Below are 16,244 nucleotides of genomic sequence, written 5' to 3'. Positions count from 1 at the left end.
GATCATGGGAATGACCTTCCTGTATTTTGCACATGCTAACTCCTTAATAAAAGATATTTCTAAAAGAATAATTAAGCTTGTTTGCTCACCATACAGGTTTCCCTGTAATAACCTGTAATGACAGGCTGCAAATGTAAGTTCAATCTAATGGAACTGTTCTTTTTTTAGTTTAATTAGGAGCCAAGTAATTATACACTCAAGTTAATAATGGATTATTAGAAACCATTAAACCATCCAGTCACACAGGAGCGCGTCTTAGCCGTGAACAACAGCTGGAGAGATGTTATTGTGGCTGAAGCTCTTATCCAGAATGCCTCTCATTTCATCTGAATTATGCTACACAGGTAGGAGAATGCAGCATTAGGTGTCTTGCCCATTATCGGTCAGAATCGGCAGAATGGTGCTCTTGCTCTTTCTCTGCCAGGGGAATAGTGGTGATGTTATCCACTACACTACACCACACTTATCTTGTAGACCATCAGTTCATTCGGCTTCTGTCTGTATAGAGATGTCATAATACCATAAATTTGGTAGTCAGTACCAATAAATAAAACCACTAAAATGAATTAATTCTCCATACCAATTTTGATACAACAAAATAAATAAATAAATAAATAAATAAATATCAATATAAAATAAATTACAAAATATTTATAGGAGAATGTCCCACATGCCAGATATTATTTTCAGGAGAATGTACGCTACTGAAATATGATCATTTGAAATATTAATTAGTACATATTAACAGAATTTAGGCCTTTACGGCCTTTACGCCTGTATTTTTCATTTTGTTGGCTAATAAGAACTGCAATACACAGTTCATATCTCATAGTTCTTGTTAGAAATAAATAATCTAGTGTGTTTTTTAGCAGATATTTCCATTGATTAGACTAATAAGGACATTTATAATATAAATTAATATATATATATATATATATATATATATATATATATATATATATATATATATATATATAAATATTATAATAAAAAATATAAAAAAATGAAAAATAATGAAATTTGAACTCAGAGCCCCTCCCTTCTCGCTTTTCCTCACATCTGATCGCCCCTCCCACCTTGGGCTCGTTCATTGCAGGCACGAGCCTATTACTGAGCAGTGTGGATTGTCTTATTTGCTCAAAAACGTCAGAAACAGTTAAAATATGGGATTTAAATCTGATATTTCTTCTGCTATTTACTGAGGAAACATGTCATTTGTTGATTTTGGTCAGTTTTGGGGCTCAGGAGCAAGTTATGGTAGCTTCGGCACCATATACAACAAGTACCGAAAGAATATTAGAATTTTAGCATTTACTGAAGCACCGGTTCTTCTGACATCCCTTTTTCAGTGTCAGTCATACAATATGTCGTACTGCATGATTCCTGTATTATTGTGCATCTCCAGGACCTTCATATTTAAGTGTGTTAAATAAAATAACCACAAAAGACTCAAATAAATTGGAATTTGTGTCAGTCATATCATTCCCAGATGACTGGAATCAAGCTTGAAGAACATCAGAGAGCAACAGGCAAAACCCTCCATCTGTTGATGCTGCTCCTCTGTAGCTCCCTGAAGCGTCTTAGATGAAGCGAGAGCGCACTGGGTGATGTAAAGAGAGCAAAGTGACCTACCTTCTCCACCTGAGGACAAACCAGCTTCCCATACACCCAACAGAGTGAGCGAGCGAGACAGAGGCAGACAGAGAGAGAGAGAGAACTGCCGGTCTGTCAGTGGACTCTACAGGAGATTACCTGGGAGAATAAAGAAAAGAGAACAGTGGAAAACAGAAAGTGGTCAGATTCTTCTCTTTTCCGCGTTCGCTCCTTTGTGGGAGCCCTAGATTTACTGTCTGAAAGGGCCTGTTATCCCCCCCCTCCTCCTCCTCCTCACTCTCACTGGTATTTGACCTTGACAAGATGTATAATTGGAAGAGCCAGTTTGGGCCACCTGAAGAGATAATGGAGCTAATCATCTCTGTATACTCTTCTGCTCGGAGCTCGGCGCAAGAAGCTGAGAAATGGCTGACCTGTTAACATCTCTGTAATAAATGGGAACATTTTACACTAAAGGTGTCCTAGAATGGAAAACTCTATTCATCTTGGCTGTGTTCTGTCGCTCAGTCAGAATCCAACGTAAGTACGCTCTCCATAAATCCATTCAGAACTAACTCTGTCTCTTTACCTTCTCCTAGTAAACGATCGCCCACTCATCCAGCCCAAGACCAGCTGGAAGACTGACCGCTGGGAGTCCCTTCCACCTGCGTCAGACCAGCTACCACCTTCCAGTCCGACAACCAGACCCGCCCCCCATCGCCACCACCACCACCCATGCCAGACCGGCGGCACACCCTCCTACCACTGCTACCTGCCTAATGTTCTACCATGTTTAAACCTAAATGGATTCTATTAATATCTGCCTCTATTAATATCACCACTATTACTCATCCTTACTCTGAACATCACCGCTATGACTATATTAAGCTATATGACACCATGATTATTATATTATGATTATGAATATGTTGCACACCAGAGCAGTTCAATGGTTTCAGTGGTTTAGTGACTTTTATCAATAATTAATAAATAGTTCTGATCAGAGGAGGACGGGTCAGGTCCCACTTGTGAGTCTTGGTTCCTCCCAGGGTTTCTTCCTCCAGCTCTGAGGGAGTTTTTCCTTGCCACTGTCGCCGTTGGCTGCTCACTGGGGGTCTTAATTAATTAATTTATTGTCTTTTACTAATTACGGATGGTGTAAAGCTGCTTTCTTACAACACCAGTTGTAAAAAGCTACTCAAATAAATTTGATTTGATTTGATATGAAGTAAAACAGGCCAATTCTGAAACCCCCAAACTGTTACACAACAGTCTTGACTCATTATATTTACACCACCAAAATATACGTACGCCCAACCCACCAGTGAAAGCCATTCAAGGGTAAGTACAGAATCAAGGCTAAAAAAGAAAGCTTATGCTAGCCATGAAACATCACTCAGGCCCACTGCAGGTTTAGGGAGCACCGTACGCCCCAGGGAAGTCGGTGAAGCAAGTATCAGGCATCAGTACTAGGCTAAAAGCTAACTCTAGGAGAGCTTACTACAGCTCCTCAGCTAGCTAACCAAACACCACACTGACTGAGGACACCAAGAGAACACCAAGAGGACACAGAGACAACCACAAGACTATTCAGTGAGACTTTATAGTTATATAATGATTTTAATTATTATAATAACCACGGACATGAATGAATCTAAAAGTCTTCTTACAGGTCTAAAAACCAGGCTATGCTATGCTAGGCTAAGCTATGTGGCTCCTGTGAGCCATCACGGTGCCGTAAACCAGCCGATCGTTTTCTTTCACACGCCCTCCCTAAAACAGCACCATAAAAAATCAGCATTCGTCATGGTGAGGTAACGTAACGGGGTGGTAAATGTGCTTGTAAACCCACATCTACACATTTTTCATTCAAATAAATGCATTCTATGGTACTGAAGAGAGCATCGCTGTCTAAAACAAACTGTGCAGCAGCTGTACATCTGTAGACCAGCATGGTGAAGCCACAAGAGATGGAAGGCGGACAGGGGCGGGGGCCTGATAACGTGGCCTTCTACTAAAATATTGCACACTAATCCTTTAACGAATGCTTCTAGGTTTGTGTGCAAGTCAGCATTCTTAATCCAAATGAGATCTGCCCTTTGTGTCCTGTCTGACCAGCCTGAGGACACGTGGCAGTCTGAGACAACCTGTCCGCTCTGTTCACCTCTAACACCCCCACACACACACACAGTCAGACTCACTGTTTTGTCTGAGGAGACACAGCGGCTGGGCAGGACGAGGGGAATGGAGGAACAGGGCTTTGGTATCACGCACTTCAATCTCACAGTCTGGTAGAAATGCTAAATCAGTCCACTTTCAGACCAAAAACTACTTGTGAACGTTGGCAGTGCAAACAGATGAGGATGATGATGATGATGATGATGGACATCATCTTCAGATATATGTACCTAATGGCGAGCATGTACATATATGTAGTGGTAGTAGTCATACTTCTGCTGGCACTGCTAAACTACTACTGCTACTTCTATTTTACTACTGCTATGACTAGGCTAGTATCACTAATAGCAGTATTACTAGACTACTACCACTGCTAAAAGTAGTAATAGGCTACTCTTACTAGTATTACTACACTACCACTGCTACTACTACTACTACTATTACTAAAAGGCTTTGATGGTTTCTACAATTATTACTTGTACTACCAGACTTCATACCGATACTACTGCTACTAGGCCAGTACTACTACTAGTAGCACTACTAGACAACTACCACTACTAGGCTACCACTACTACTACTACTACTCCCAGGCTACTACTAGTACTGCTACTTCTTCTACTAGGCTTGTACTACTAGATTACTATCACTACTAATAGTACTAGTAAGCTACCAAGGCTACTTCATGCTTCTACTATGACTACTACTACTACTAATAATAATAATATTACTACTACTACTACAACTAGACTATGGCGGGTACTAGTAGTAATATTACCACTACTAGGCTACTATTATTATTATTATTGCTGCTGCTACTAGCTGTACTACTATAGTACTACTACTAGTAGTAGTACTACTAGACTGTGGCAGCTACTACTACTACTATAACTACTAGGCTAATAGTATCACTGTTACTATGACTATTAGACACTACCAATAGTACTACTAAGCTACTACCACTAGTACTAGTACTAGGCTACTGCTGCTACTACTTCTTCTACTACTAGTGCTGATACTAGACTATGGCAGGTGCTACTACTACTACTACTCAGAGGCTACTACTTTTCCTTTGGAGATACAATGTTCCAACAGCAACAAAACATCAGTAAGCATCTTTATTGTCTTTCTATGCTTTACTGTATACTTTTACACAGTGATGAATGAAAGTATATTTTATTTTATACATGCATATCACATGTTAAAATGCTGGGGTCAAAGCCTTGCAGCAGGGGGAGTCAAGGGCCTTGCTTAGGCTGGCAGCTTATGGGACCCAGGTATAGAATATATGATAATATTCCCCAATATTTATTACAATTATGTAAGTAGTGGACTATAATTACTACTACTTCTAGTCTACTGCCACTACTAGGCTTCTGCTGCTACTACTACTACTACTAATGCTACTACTGCTATTTGGCTACTACTACTATCACTTCTAGTAGACTACTGTTACTGTTACTACTCTTAGGCTACTACTGCTACTATTACTACTACTTCTACTAGGCTATTACTACTACTAGTAGTACTACATGGCTACGTTCGTCCCTCAGGACATCACACAAACCCTGGTTCCATCAGCCAGCAGTCTAGCAGTCTATGATCCTGATATATAATATAATATACAATAATATTTCCCTAATATCTATAACAAATATGGAAGTACCTAAATTATATATGTTTTCAGGACATTATTGTTCATGGTGTCCTGAAAATGTATGAAAACAAGCACATCAGCTTAAACACGAGCAATATCCAGCTTTGTGTTTTCTCCTCCTCGCCTCCTCCCAGCGTGGAAGAAACACACCTACACACGAGTGCATAATAATCACTGAGCTCCATTATTCACAACAACAGCCTTTCTCAGAGGCTCTGGCCATATCTAGATGGCTGATGTTTAAGCCTGAGCAGTCCCTCAGAGCCTCACACACTCACACACACTTAGCTACAGCTAATTATTAATACACTTGACTGAACTTTGAGATCTGGACAATGAACAGTCAAACATCTCAAAAATCAATATGATATTTCTACAGAGTGGATCAGTTGTGGAGCGATCTTCCCTCTGAGAGTAATTATTTTATGACTTTCAACACATTGCTATGCTCTATGTTTTACTTGTTTTATGTAAGTCTGCTTGTTTTAGCTGGGATTTGCAGTGTAGTGTAAATACATCTAGGCTACAACTACTACTAGTAGTAGTGGACTACTACTACTGATATTAGGCTACTACTACTACTGGGCTGCTACTACTACTACTAGGCTACTACTACTACTGATATTAGGCTACTACTACTACTGATATTAGGCTACTACTACTACTGGGCTGCTACTATTACTGCTAATAGGCTACTACTAAACTACTACTACTACTGATATTAGACTACTACTATTGGACTGCTACTACTACTAGGCTACTACTACTACTGATATTAGGCTACTACTATTGGACTGCTACTACTACTAGGCTACTACTACTACTGATATTAGGCTATTACTATTACTGCTAATAGGCTACTACTACTACTACTAAACTACTACTACTACTGATAGACTACTACTATTACTGCTAATAGGCTACTACTACTACTAAACTACTACTACTACTGATATTAGACTACTACTACTGAGCTGCTGCTACTACTACTAGGCTACTACTACTACTGATATTAGACTACTACTATTACTGCTAATAGGCTACTACTACTACTACTAAACTACTACTACTACTGATACTAGACTACTACTACTGAGCTGCTGCTACTACTACTAGGCTACTACTACTATTGATATTAGACTACTACTATTGCTGCTAATAGGCTACTATGAATACTACTACTACTAAACTACTACTACTACTGATAGTAGACTACTACTACTGGGCTGATACTACTACAAGGCTACTACTACTACTGATATTAGACTACTACTACTACTGATATTAGACTACTACTACTGCTATTGTGCTGTTACTACTAGGCTAGTACTACTACTGGGCTGCTACTACTAGTACTAGGCTACTACTACTGCTATAAGGCTACTGCTACAACTATCACTTCTTGGCAATTACTGCTACTACTATTGGGCTATAGCTGGTCGACAACTACTATTATGCGGCCACTACTACTACTACTATTACCACTACTTAATGTTACTAGTAGCAAAACTCCGAGGCTGATGCTTCTGTACTACTATTACTACTACTAGAGGACAACTACTACTGCTACTACTACTTCTAGGCTACTACAACTAACAGACATTCGCTACTACTACTACTACTGTTATTAGGCTACAACTACTATTATTACTAGCCTACTACAGTTGCTACCTCCAATACTACCAGACTAACACTGCTACTTCTACTACTATTACCTCTAGGCTTCTACCACTACCAGGCTACGTTTACTACAACTGCTCTTAGGCTACCACTAATTCTACCACTAGCCCACTACTGTTACTACTACTCCTAGGCTACTACCAATACTACTTGACTAGCACTGCTACTATTACTACTACTACTAGGCTACTACAACTACTACTGATGCTACTTGCTAGATGCTAGATGTTCGTCCCTCTGGACATCACACAAACCCTGGTTTTATCAGCTGGGATTTTATTTTTGCTGTGGTGTAAATGCATACAGCCCGTTCTGAGATTACATCAGAGTTTAATAGTTCAGTGACCCTGGAAACCACAAGTTGTGAGTGTTTCTTAATTGAATGTACTCTGGTGGAGCTCATTCCCAGCAGTCTTCTTCTGTTTTGTGGTTGCTTTACTCTCACAGATCTGATTCGCTCTCCCTGCTGACCGCTGGTTCTTCTTCAGGCAGGTTTGGGTGATGCTCTTCTCTCTCAGAAGTAAACGTAGTTAATTTTGGGATGAATAAGGATGACATAGTATGACATACTTCAAGACACTGTTGTTGGATGATCACCACCCAACTCATCCCAATAGTACTGGATGGAGCAACAACCACAGTTCTTCCACTGCTCCACAGCTCAATGCTGGGGGGCTTCACACCCTTCTAGCCCATGCCTGGTATTAGCAAGCATAGTGCAATAGGTTCATGTTTATCTGCTCCAGAGAGTCCTATTCTATTGGCAGTACTTCTCTACAGGGACTAGACCAGCTGTGTGTGTGTGTCTGTGCATTGGCACAACTGAAAGTAGCTGAATGCATTCATTAGACAGGGTGTCCACAAACATTTGGACATATTGCGTAACCTTTTCATTGGTGCATGTTTAGTGTTTTGCAACCACACTGTTTAATAGAATCTGGATAGTGGTGTTTAGTCTGTATGACGCAGCACTATTAAAGACTATTTGCAAGCTGCAGGGTGCGTCTGGTCCGAGATCAGCAGTTTGTGCGAGAGAGGTGTACGGGTGGTTCTCTCACAGGGCCGTATAGGTGTGCGGCAGGCTGTGAAAATGGGAGGAGGGTGAGGACGACATGTTCAAAGGGCGCAGTCACTGTCTCCTCGCTCAAGCGAACGTGTAAACGCCGCTAAAGATGGAGAGCACACAGAGCAACAGAGTGAAAAGCTCTGTGGGGAAACTGGCGATGTAGGCTAACTCTCCAACACACACACAGGGGCAGACCATCTGAGAGGCAGTAAGAGACGCTGCTCGATGCCTAAAAATGATGTTTTTTGTAAGGCACTTTTAAGGGCTATGAGACTGGTGATTGCAAGGATAGTGTTTATTGATAATATTATGAATCAGTACTGTTAAAATATGTGAATAAAACTATATTAAAATAAAAACTAAAAACTATATTAAAAGAGTTATATATATGTATATATAGCTACTACTACTGCTAATAGGCTGCTGCTACTACTACTGCTACTAAACTACTACTACTACTACTACAAGGCTACTACTACTACTACTACTGATATTAGACTACTACTACTACTTTTGGGCTGCTACTACTAGTACTAGGCTACTACTACTGCTAATAGGCTGCTGCTACTACTACTACTACTAAACTACTACTACTTCTGCTGTAGGGCTACTGCTGCAACTATCACTTCTTGGCAATTACTGCTACTACTATTGGGCTATAGCTATAACTTCTACTACTGGTCAACAGCTACTATTATGCAGCCACTACTACTATTACCACTACTGAATGTTACTAGAGGCAAATCTCCCAGGCTGATGCTTCTGTACTACTATTACTACTACTAGAGGACAACTACTACTGCTACTACTACTTCTAAGCTACTACCACTAATAGATGTCTGCTACTTCTACTACTACTATTAGACTACTATAATATCATGAATCAGTACTGTTAAAAACTATTAAAAGACAGTTATAATATATATACATATATATATATGTATATATAACTACTACTATTGCTAATAGGCTGCTGTTACTACTACTACTACTAAACGACTACTACTACTGTTATAAGCCTACTGCTACAACTATCACTTCTTGGCAATTACTGCTACTACTATTAAAATACTGTACTGTACTGTTAAAATATGTGAATAAAACTATATTAAAATAAAAACTAAAAACTATATTAAAAGACAGCAGCAGACTTATTTCCTATATACATACACCACATGTCCAAATATTTGTGGACACCCCTTCTAATAATTGCATTCAGCTACTTTAAGTTGCACCCATTGCTGAACACAGATGTGCAAATGCACACACACACACACACAGACAGCTTTCCTAGCCCCTGTAGAGAAGTACCAGCAATAGAGTAGGACTCTCTGCACGTGCAGATTAACATAGGTCCACAGTCACCATGCTGCCTAACGCCAGGCGTGGTCTAGAGGGGTATAAAGCCCCCCAGCATTGAGCTGTGGAGCAGTGGACAAACTGTGATCTCTGGAAGGATGGATGGTTGGTGCTGAATCGAGTGAGGTGGGGTGGTGATCATCCAACATCCTGACCTCACTAACCCTCTTGTTGCTGAATGCAACCAAATCCTCACAGCAATGCTCCTCCAAAATCTAGTAGAAAGCCTTCTTCTTCTTCTTCTCCTTCTGGACAGTGGAGGCAGTTACTTCAGCAAATAGACTCTTTTAATACTCTTAATTCAGAAGAGCAGGTGTCCCAATACTTTTGTCACTATAGTGTATATATTTCTTTGGATTCTACACAGGAATTAGCAGTAAACAGATCGAGGAGGCGGAGCCACAGAGTGAACCGCTTTCCCAGGGTTGTGTTTGAGTGGTCCCCTACAATCTCTCATTACACTGAACCTGCATTTGTTAGCCAGCGTGGCAACAGTTGCTACAAAGAAAGAAGCATTTGTGGGAGGAGCTCATCTCTCATCTGTGTTGCAGGAGTGATGTCATGCTGAGGGACGAGAAAGCAGCCGTGGAAAAAAAAAAAAAAAAAAGAAAAGCTCATTATAATCTATCTATGGCGCTGCATGACTCCTCTGGATGCTGAAAAGCCATCGCAGTCACCTCCGCTTCAGTGCCAGCGTTCACGCTCGTCTGATACCAGCGAGTCCCATTACTGGCAAAATCACATCCCTTGCTATGCGGCCACACAGAGACCTGCCAATTGTGTGTTGCAAAATGAACTCCACGTAACCTCACACCCAACATTCATACAAGTGTTTCCGATATTTCCAGAATAGTCGATTACCTTCATCAGTGTGTGTGTGTGTGTGTGGGGGGGGGGGGGTGCAGGGACAGGGGGAGGTCACAATGAGGGACAAACCTCAAAGGGCAACAAGATAGCAAAGGATGTCTCTCTCACTCTCTATTCTCTCTCTCTCTCTCAAATAGTTATCTCATGTCGTACCCAAACAACCCGAGACATTGACGCCGCATCCCAATAAATCTCCATCTGAACCTTCTGCCTGGACCAGTCTGGAAGCACCACCTTGTCGTTAACTTGGACAAATCAAGGACAAGCACGTATACAACCACACGTGAATGACAAACAGGGAAGTAAACCATGCCCCGGACTTAACCCATGCCATGCCTCCTCCTCCTCCTCCTCCTCCTCCATGTAAAGCCAGCCACCACTCCTTTTCATGGTCGGAGTAAAGCTCTGGGTCCACCGCACCACCAGCTAACAGATACCTGTGCCGGCCAACATCGCTCAAGAGTGATTGAGGGGTGAGAGCGCCATCTACCCACCCGGAGAGAACCCGGCCGATTGCGCTCTCCCAGACTCTGGCAGCTGATGGCAAAAAGGGCATGGCTCGGGATTCGAACCCACGACCCCTTTGGACACAGTGGACGACTATGCCCACATTAGACTGCTGAGCCACTCGGCCAGGAATCCATCAGGTCTTCTCTCTATACATCTCACTCACTGTGAGAACGGAAAAGCTGCACATTCAAGTATCACAAGCAGTTCATGTGCAATTCCTCAGATAACTGGAGAAGGCATTTACAGATCACATATCAGTGGAAAACGACAGAAATGCCTTTAGCAAAGCTCATTTTCGAGGCATCTCTGCTTTGATTGCTCATGATTTCAGTGCTCTTATTTGGCTGCTAAGCGCAGGAATACATCAGATGTTTGTAGGCTGGCTCAGGAAATTAATCAGACCTAATTAAACACCAAGGAAGGAACCTCTTAGATTGAAATGATGACAAATGAATAGTTCCAGTAATTATTCACATTATTTCACAGTTGGCGTTCTTCTTTCTTTTCAGCCCTCGAATACGCCGGAGGAAAGTCAAGCTAAACAGACGAAGCTTTTCTGGGGGTTTTCCAGACGTTTTTTTTCTGGTAGTTCAATGAAAATCCATCTCATAGACTATTGGGAACTTTTTAAAGCATGGTGCTTTCAAACACCATATCTGTACATGTGTTTATAAGGGGTCTACAACAGCTACAGCTATAAGGGTTCTACAACAGCTACAGCTATAAGGGTTCTACAACAGCTACAGCTATAAGGGTTCTACAACAGCTACAGGGGAAATTTGGTAATGGCAAGGAGAGGCTCTGCACTGATACTCCCCTCAGTCTCTTTCAATGGAGTCTTTCATGGAGACCACTGTCACTGACCAAATGTTCATCCTATAAGAGTAAAACGGGCAGAGAGGGGTGTGGCTTATACTAACTTAAAAATGACATTTTCATGCATATTCAATGTTATTTGAGGCTGGAATAACAAGATCTCGTAAAATCTGTACATGTACGACGACAAGTATTGAAAAAAAATTTTAAAAGTGGCTCCCATCCACTGGTGGCACTGTTTTGCAGATATTGGAACATACTGTACCATTCACAAGGTTGGGTTAATGATAGAATTAGATTCAGGTGTAGTAGGTTACCTTTATGTTGAAGTTTAGGTGTAGTAGGTTAAGTTTAGGTTTAGGTTGATGTGTAGGTTAGGTTATGCTTAGGTTAGCTTAAGGTTAGAGTTAGGTTTAGGTGTAGAAGGCCAAGTTTAGGTTTAGGCTGAGATAGTAGTAGGTTTAGGTTCAGGTGTAGTAGGTTATCTTTATGGTGAGGTTTAGGTGTAGTAGTTTAAGTTTAGGTTTAGGTTAAGGTTAGAATTAGGTTTTGGTTTAGTAGGTTAAATTTAGATTAAGGTGTAGGTTAGGCTATGGTTAAAATTAGGTTTAGGTGTAGTAGGTTAATTTAGGTTTAGGCTGAGGTGTAGTAGATTAGGTTATGTTTAGGTTAGGGTAAGGTTTAGGTATAGTAGGTTACCTTTATGTTGAGGTTAAGGGGTAGTGGGTTAGATTTAGGTTAAAGTGTAGGTGTAGGTTGGGTTAAATTTAGGTTAGGTAAAGGTTAGAGTTAGGTTGAGGTGCTGTAGGTTAGGTTTAGGTGTAGGTTGGGTTAGGTTTAGGTTAGGTAAAGGTTAGAGTTAGGTTGAGGTGCTGTAGGTTAGGTTAGGTTTAGGTTAGGTAAAGGTTAGAGTTAGGTTGAGGTGCTATAGGTTAGGTTTAGGTGTAGGTTGGGTTAGGTTTAGGTTAGGTAAAGGTTAGAGTTAGGTTGAGGTGCTGTATGTTAAGTTTAGGTGTAGGTTGGGTTAGGTTTAGGTTAGGTAAAGGTTAGAGTTAGGTTGAGGTGCTATAGGTTAGGTTTAGGTGTAGGTTGGGTTAGGTTTAGGTTAGGTAAAGGTTAGAGTTAGGTTGAGGTGCTGTAGGTTAGGTTAAGTTTAGGTTAGGTAAAGGTTGGAGCTAGGTTGAGGTGCTGTAGGTTAGGTTAGGTTTAGGTTAGGTAAAGGTTGGAGTTAGGTTGAGGTGCTGTAGGTTAGGTTAGGTTTAGGTTAGGTAAAGGTTAGAGTTAGGTTGAGGTGCTGTAAGTTAGGTTTAGGTGTAGGTTGGGTTAGGTTTAGGTTAGGTAAAGGTTAGAGTTAGGTTGAGGTGCTGTAAGTTAGGTTTAGGTGTAGGTTGGGTTAGGTTTAGGTTAGGTAAAGGTTGGAGCTAGGTTGAGGTGCTGTAGGTTAGGTTTAGGTGTAGGTTAGGTTAGGTTTAGGTTATGTAAAGGTTAGAGTTAGGTTGAGGTGCTGTAAGTTAGGTTTAGGTGTAGGTTAGGTTAGGTTTAGGTTAGGTAAAGGTTGGAGCTAGGTTGAGGTGCTGTAAGTTAGGTTTAGGTGTAGGTTGGGTTAGGTTTAGGTTAGAGTTAGGTTGAGGTGCTGTAGGTTAGGTTTAGGTGTAGGTTAGGTTAGGTTTAGGTTAGGTAAAGGTTGGAGCTAGGTTTAGGTGTAGGTTAGGTTAGGTTTAGGTTAGGTAAAGGTTGGAGCTAGGTTGAGGTGCTGTAAGTTAGGTTTAGGTGTAGGTTGGGTTAGGTTTAGGTTAGGTAAAGGTTGGAGCTAGGTTGAGGTGCTGTAGGTTAGGTTTAGGTGTAGGTTAGGTTTAGGTTAGGTAAAGGTTAGAGTTAGGTTGAGTTGCTGTAAGTTAGGTTTAGGTGTAGGTTGGGTTAAGTTTAGGTTAGGTAAAGGTTAGAGTTAGGTTGAGGTGCTGTAAGTTAGGTTTAGGTGTAGGTTGGGTTAAGTTTAGGTTAGGTAAAGGTTAGAGTTAGGTTGAGGTGCTGTAAGTTAGGTTTAGGTGTAGGTTGGGTTAAGTTTAGGTTAGGTAAAGGTTAGAGTTAGGTTGAGGTGCTGTAAGTTAGGTTTAGGTGTAGGTTAGGTTAGGTTTAGGTTAGGTAAAGGTTGGAGCTAGGTTGAGGTGCTGTAGGTTAGGTTTAGGTGTACCTGAACCTGAGTACCTGGAGGAACCCCAAGACATGTGGAACAAGGATCGAACCCCTAAGAGTTCTTTCCACATTATTCATTTTCACATGACTGTTACCTTAGGCTCCCTTCACCTTCCTCAGTCTTTCTGCCAACCCTGCCTTTCTCCAGCCCATTACAGAAGCCCTGCTGACAGGTAGTCAGTCCAGCTCATGCTGAGAGGTCAATACTGACTTCAGCACCCCGGACAGCTCTCAAACAACACCACGAACTGAACAACCTACAAGCCACAGCGTAGCAGCTCGGAGCAAACCACGCATAGCCAAGCTTACCAGCCAGGCCAAAGAGCGTCGTCCTATTGACCATCACATTTTAAGTGCATAACATGTTCAATGGTTTTCTTAAAATGTGTTTAATACCACAGACAGATGATTCTTGGATCAATAGGAGTGAGTCACTGGCATTCATTGTAGTATTCTCAGAGCTCATATTCTAGCGAAAGTAAACACCAGCAACTTCAACCTTCATCTTAAGCTCAATTATATTTTAATCTCTTAAAATCGGTGGCTTATTACATCCTAATGCTAATTATTCAGAAATGATGTGGTCTACAGGGCAAACTGGCTGAGATGTGCTTATGTTATAAACGGGGGTTTTGGCTTTGGCTGGATTTTGGAAAATCTTGGAGAATCAGATCACATGCGCTCTTAGGAGTAAATTCAGGACCTTGACTTGGACTAGGACTCAGGATCTAACACTAGGACTGATATAGAACCCTTACATTATGCATGGAGGTTCTTTACACCCTATAAAAGTCCACCCATTCAGAAGCATTCAAGGTCCATTATGGAAATAAATGGTTTTTGGATAAGCAAGAACCAAAGAACCCTGTTCTGTACCGCTTGGTTCTTTGAATTGACATGATTCAGATGAGTCAAGTGGTTGCACATGAGTCGAATACGCTACGTCCACACAATTACTGCCAAAACAAGCCAGGCTGATGGAACAGATGTTTTTCAGAGCACCGTATCATTCAGAAGGGTCCGAAATCACTGAAAAACTACAGGTTTTTGAGTTTTTGATCAGGACTTTGTACAGTAAAGATAGATGCCTTTAAATACTGTGTGTTCAGGAGTCTAAAACCTCGGCACAGTGCTTGCACAGTCCTGCTGAAGACCTGCTGAACAGCCAGACTGGCCAGCTGTGTGTCCTGTGGCGCGTGCAGAAGGATAAAGATATCTGAGGCTCTTTGATGCGTCGACTGCCATGTGTATTATGACAAAGTGTTACATAACCGAGTCAGGATGTCCTCACTGGCGTTCAGCTCGACATCGAAGCAAATACACAGTGCTAGTGTCTCCAGTGCCAGCTCCCATCAGTGTGTTTACCTATTCTCCTCTAAGATAACAGTGCTGGGAATGTACCAGAGCAAGAGCAGAGCAAGGACCAATCAAACACGCTTCTACCAGGAATTGTGGTGTTGACCTGCCCTTAAACAGGACATTACGACGCACTGTCACAGTAGAGGTGGTCCCAAGCATCAAGACCACCACACATGACGCTATACGTGTCCGTTTGTTGTGCTGGACAGCAGCTGGCCATTTTCTGGCCATTTTTCTGGGCAGCAGACCTACAGTAGCAGTGCTACAGATGACAGTTTACAGAGGACCGTTTACAGCATCTCCTGACCAAGCTGCTGACTTTGGGCATCCTTGCAGTGACGAGGGGGCTGAGCTTCTGGGCTTCTCTCGCTCGAATGCCTCGTTCCACCTTAAACGGTGCAGCAGAACGGGGCTACTGCACCATTTAAGGTGGAATGGCGAGTTAGAAACGAGGACTTGAGCTTTAGCTTAATCGGTTAAACATTACGACACAACACACCATAAAGACTAAGGAGAAGCAAAGAAATCAATCAATCAATCAATCAATCAATAACGACTCAATCTGCTGGATTTTGTGAGGAATATAGGACACGAGAGCATCTCCTACCCTGCTGTGCAGTAAAAGGCAGCAGCTTCCTCCTCCTGCTGCAGCAGAAACGGGTGGAAGGTGACCCCTGTGCGCGTGCGGCTCCTTCTGCATCCGAGAGATCACGATGCAACGATGGAGGGGGGCGGTGGTGATGGTGGGGGTGGGGATGAGCATGTGTGTGTATGTGTGTGTGTGTGTGTGTGTGTGTGTGTGTGTTGGAGAGGTGGGAGGAGACTCAGAGGAACACCGTGCATGCTGTAGGCTTTGTTTACGTCAACATGCAACGTATTAGTAGCAGGAGCACGAGACGTGATTGGATGCTGTTGGGTTTATATGGCTTTTTAATGGATACCCAAGCCTTAATGTGTGTTGACACATTA

The 16,244-nt window shown here is 41.8% G+C and overlaps 1 protein-coding gene across 2 annotated transcripts in view; it reads right to left on the bottom strand.

Annotated features, from left to right (window-relative positions):
* The window catches only part of pacsin1a (protein kinase C and casein kinase substrate in neurons 1a), a 70,145-nt gene extending 54,154 nt beyond the window's left edge, over positions 1-15,991 (bottom strand). The window contains exons 1-2 of one of the 2 annotated variants that reach the window (XM_072696519.1): positions 15,883-15,988; positions 1,633-1,752 (exon numbers count right to left, since the gene is read on the bottom strand). The gene's annotated coding sequence lies outside the window, so the exon portion shown is untranslated. Of the gene's footprint in view, positions 1-1,632; positions 1,753-15,882 lie in introns of both variants that reach the window. The other variant, XM_072696520.1, reaches the window with a different exon arrangement.
* Between the last annotated feature and the right edge of the window lie 253 nt (positions 15,992-16,244).

This window comes from Salminus brasiliensis, chromosome 14, assembly GCF_030463535.1.
Source record: "Salminus brasiliensis chromosome 14, fSalBra1.hap2, whole genome shotgun sequence".
NCBI lineage: Eukaryota > Metazoa > Chordata > Actinopteri > Characiformes > Bryconidae > Salminus > Salminus brasiliensis.
This window is presented reverse-complemented; position numbering and strand designations above follow the sequence as displayed.